Source organism: Ischnura elegans (assembly GCF_921293095.1).
Source record: "Ischnura elegans chromosome 13 unlocalized genomic scaffold, ioIscEleg1.1 SUPER_13_unloc_1, whole genome shotgun sequence".
Classification (NCBI taxonomy): domain Eukaryota; kingdom Metazoa; phylum Arthropoda; class Insecta; order Odonata; family Coenagrionidae; genus Ischnura; species Ischnura elegans.
Genome location: NW_025791657.1, coordinates 14,291,741 through 14,296,824, shown reverse-complemented (window position 1 = coordinate 14,296,824; position 5,084 = coordinate 14,291,741). Strand labels below are relative to the sequence as shown.

Genomic DNA, 5,084 nt, shown 5'->3' with positions numbered 1-5,084 from the left:
CGCTACCATTATTCCGCATTGCACTACCCTTTACAATCATCGCTACGTTATCACTGTGGACGATTGGTGACCGCATGCATAACACATCAAAACCCCCGAATCCCCCTGGGCACCCCTCTCGGTGGATAAGACCATTTATGAGGAGTAAGCGGAGCAGCCGCGGGGGGGCTCCTCAACCCCACAACGAGGAACGGCTAAGCCGTTCCGAGGAGTAACTGGCGTAGGCGAGGTGGAGCTTCAATAACCCCCGGGCGGCGAAGCCGCCCCGACGTTCAAGCTGCGCAGCCGCTGTGGGCTCCCCCCACCTATAGGCAGCGAAGCCGCCCCTTAAACGAATAACGGTGAAACAGTTCCGAAATGCCCTCGCCCTCTGGACAGCTATGCCGACCCCAGACGAGGAACGGCGAAGCCGTTCCGAGGAAGGAGTGCGGCGCTTTCCTACCCCCTGGCCGGTGAAGCCGGCCCCTAGCTTAGGTGAGATTATTCGAAATAAAATTCTTCGAACGACCACAAATGTAGACGGCGAAGCCGGAACCGGGGTTTTAAGGGGCGGAGCCCCTTAACGAGCGCGCGCAGCGCAGCGAGTCCCTATTATATACAGCCCTTGAGGTAACTGACTCACTCATGGATACAAATTCCCGACCACTTCCAGAAGTGCTGGAGAGCTGAAATTTGGCACGCGTGCTGGGAATCCGAAATGATCCGGAGGAAAAATCCGAAAACCGGAAGTTTCCGCCACGTGTCGTCGCCAGGACGACAAAATGGCCGAAATCGGGCTTTTTCCGGGGACCGTCTTTCGGTTTTTATTTTACTGCGCGCGAACCGTTCGTGCCACATGAATGTTTAATGCATTTTTCGAAAGCTGATAAACGTGGGCACTTAAATATGTAATGTTATTAGTTTCAGTTCAAGAAAATAGCAGCCAAAATGGCGCCCAAATATTGGTTTTTCGAAAATAATTTCATCCCTTCCGCTCCCCTCGACTTAATTTCAAGTGTATGATAACGAAAATGATTATTATATATGCTCATAACATCGTATACGAAATGTAGGGAAACAATTTTCTTTCGTCGTCCTTGGTTACTCAGAAAAAAATTAAAATATTCCGAAAATCACCGAAAATTACGATTTCCAAAAGATTAACACAAGATTATGTCAATTTTAACCTGACCGATTTCTTTCAAACTTTGTAGTTACATACACTTATTTATTGTCTTTCAGAAAACATGAACGTTTTATAAATGAATCAATGTATTTAACCGCGAAAAAATAAAAATGGCGGGCACTCCTCACTTTTTTCGGGGACTGGTTTGCTTTTTATTGTATTACTCTCGAAATATGGATGTCATAGGGCACACTTCTGTTAGATATGACAGTAAATGAATGTGACCATATAGTATCGTCATCTTTAAACCCCCCGAAACCCCCTAAAAAATTAAAATTTGCACATAAGTAGCCTTTTCGGGTACTTTTCGTCACAATTCCGCCGCTTTTCCAATCCTTACCACTCATCGCTACGGAATTGATGTAAACGATTGGCAGTAAAAACCTATAAACCCCCGGTAAACCCTCATACACCCCCCCAAAAAATAAAATTTTGCATATAAGTCTACTTTTTGTGTACTTTTCGTGACTATTCCACCGCCCCCAACGACTCATCCCCACGGAATGTATGTGAACGGATGGTGACCGCCAGGAGTACACACATTTAAACCCCCGGTATCCCCCTGAAATCCCCCCCAATTGTAAAATGTGTCATTTAGTGTCCTATTTGGGACCTTCTCGCAAACATTACGCCGCACTACCCGTCCCCTCTGAGCTCTAGATTCGGAATATTTGGTGAGGGCGAGCCACCGTAAACCATACGGGGAAAAATACCAGAAAACCCCCGATCACCTCCTGGAACATCGCTGAAATAAAAATTTAAAGTCGCCTTTCCGAATAGTATTCGTCACAGTTTAACCGGTGCCCCTACCACTTATTAAAACCCCCGACAACTCCGTGAAACCTCCCAAAAATGCCTAATAAATCGCCTCTCCAGGTAAAAGAAACGTCAGACTACTGTTCCAGACCCCTAGAACTTATCGCCACGGAATTGATGAGAACGATTGGTGACCACTGGTTTAACACAAGTATAAAACCCCCGGTATCCCGTTCGAACCCCCCGCAAAAAAATGAAAAACTTGCCATTAAGTCGTCTTTTATGGGTACTTGTCGCCACTATTACTCCGTATTGCACAACCCTTTACAATCATCGCTACCTGATCACTGTGGACGATTGGTGACCGCATGCGTAACGCATTAAAACCCCCGAATCCCCCTGGGCACCCCTCTCGGTGGAGAAGAGCATTAATTAGGATTAAGCGGAGCAGCCGCGGGGGGTCTCCTCAACCCCAAGGCGGCGAAGCCGCCCCACAACGAGGAACGGCGAAGCCGTTCCGAGGAGTAACTGGCGTAGGTGAGGGGGAGCTTCAGTAACCCTCGGGCGGCGAAGCCTAATGTATGTATGCGCCGTAGATGTACAAGCGCCGCAGCCGCTGTAGACTCCCCCCATCTCAACTCATACTCAACCCCTGGGCGGCGAAGCCGCCCTTCAGCGAGGAGCGGCGAAACCGTTTCGAGGAATGAGTGGGGCGCCTCCCTATCCCCTGGCCGGCGAAGCCGGCCCCTAGCTGAGGTGAGATTATTCAACTTTAAAAGTCTTCGAGCGGCCACAGATGTAGACGGCGAAGCCGGAACCGGGGTTTTAAGGGGCGGAGCCCCTTAACGAGCGCGCGGAGCGTGCGAGTAACATGTATACAATTGTATAAAATGGATATAATAAGGTGATTTCCTAATATTTTTATCACCTGAATCAAAACATTATTACTTCTGGAGTACGTAGTTCACGCTTTTTGTTGATAACCATTTTTCGCGATTAAATGAAAAGGGAAAATTTTTAAGGCTCGAAAGTGCGAGGGGTAAGTGTGAATGCCAGGAAAAACTTCGCGTGACGTCGTTCTGCTTCCCGCTGCCGCAAGTTGTGAATTAGAATTATAATACAAGTTATTGTTGTGAACTTTACCTTCCTGTGTGCGAACAATGTTAACTGATGGACTATTCAGTGAGCTGGCAATTAGATGACTCTTTTGAGTTCTTAATTTGTGTTCCCATTGATAATTGGTGCTAACTTTACCTTCTTGTTGGTGGACAATATTAGTTCATCAACTCTTCAGTGATCTGGCAATTGAAATATTGTTCTGAGTTCTTTATGTGTGTTAACATTGATCCCAGATAGCATGCTATACTTGCTGCAAGCTTGTCACGACAAAGTTGCAAGTTTGCACCAAGCTTGTCATGACAAGCCTGCAAGTTTGCACCAAGCTTGTCATGACAAGCCTGCAAGTTTGCACCAAGCTTGTCATGACAAGCCTGCAAGCTTGAATCAAACCTCCTAGTTACGCTTTTTCAAACGTGCAGCAAACTTGTCACATCACACCTGCTGAAAATGTGTAGTGTCACACCTGCTACATACTGGGAAAACTAGTTCCACACCTACCATTTCTGTAGTGACACTTGCTGAGGAAAAACTGGCTTAAAATTTCTGCTAAATAAAATGCTCTCCTAAATAATGATCAATTTACAACAACAAAATTTAAAATTTTCCACTCTATCAATTGTTAGTCATTTCACATGCACAGAATTTGGGAGCTAAATTTATTCAATAAAATGGGCAACAAATAAATGCTGAAGAATTTATTTTTCTCATTAATTATGTACATGCTGAGGCAGCGGTGGAGTCATTGATAGTTAATCATTATTAATGAAGTGAGTGAAATACTTACAAACTGAATAGGAAACATCAAAGACAGAAACACTTTTAAAAATTTATCACCCCCTAGGCCACACATGGTAATAACTAAAATACAGAAATCTTCAAAAGGTAAAAACATATTGCTCGAATTTTATCAAAACATTCACAAGTATGCTGATTGGCTTTGAGGATGTAAAATTAAAACTTCATTCTTTTGAATTCTTGTTTAGTTATGGGAGTACAAGGTGGTGCATGGAACTTACATGGTTACATACTTATAGATCGTTACTGATGAACTTATTAAGCAAAATTATTGTCCTCATCAGCCTGATCCTCGGTCTGTTTATTCTGCCAATCCCTGAAAAGAAAATAGTAATTACTCCTTGTGAAATGATATATCATGTATCATGGAACATTATAGTGTATACCTATTGTAAGAGGGAATGGAAAATATGAAGAAAATGTCTGGGATGATCGAATTAGTGTGGCAGAGAAATGAGAAGCGACTACTTACTTTCTTATTTTCCCGACCTCAGCCTGGTTGAGCCAATTACTCAGACACCCTTCCAGCTCCACATCTGATGCATCACAGTAGACCCTTCTGCATACACCTATGAAATCATACAAAACATAGTTAATGTCACTTAATGTAATATGTTAGAAGTTCATTTCAATGATCAATTATTATAATAATCTTAGAATATCTTATTGGATGCACTCACGAAAAGTAACAGGACACACTGGAGTGCTATAAAATGATTTCTTAACCGAATTCTTCTTAAGTTTGCCTGTAAGGGCTTACAGCTCTGGTACATTGTTATCCTAAGACAACACAACATATTTTGTAGAAATTCATTCTCATTCATTTCTTCTACCAACTGCTACCAAACATTGCATCTAGAGATAAAAAAATACCAGATCAATGAAGAGTTAACAGCTAATACAAGAATAACAAAAATCATGTAGACAGCCAGAAGAAAAATTCACCAAAGAAATTAACACAATTGTCATGTTTAGTATGCACATGTAGTATGAGTGCACAAGTGCATATGAAATAACAAAAATCCAATCATACCATAATTTTTTAATATTTCATTGGACATTAATCCATACCCAGACGGCACAGAACCCTCCGTATCTAATTCGTATGTACATAGTACCCATTGACTAAGGGGATACTATGCCGCTTCGTCGCTTTTCGTCAATGGATAATTTCCGTTCGCGGCCTGTCGACGAAGCGCGTACGCAGCATGTGAATGTCCGCTACTAAGCACGTACGATTGGATACGAA

At 43.2% G+C, this 5,084-nt stretch overlaps 1 long non-coding RNA gene across 1 annotated transcript; it reads right to left on the bottom strand.

The window, feature by feature from the left end:
• Window positions 1-3,720: 3,720 nt before the first annotated feature.
• On the bottom strand, window positions 3,721-4,363 carry LOC124172540. Its single transcript, XR_006868182.1, has 2 exons — window positions 4,308-4,363; window positions 3,721-4,151 (listed from the first exon to the last, which is right to left on the bottom strand). It is a non-coding gene; the product is annotated as an uncharacterized LOC124172540 (long non-coding RNA).
• Between the last annotated feature and the right edge of the window lie 721 nt (window positions 4,364-5,084).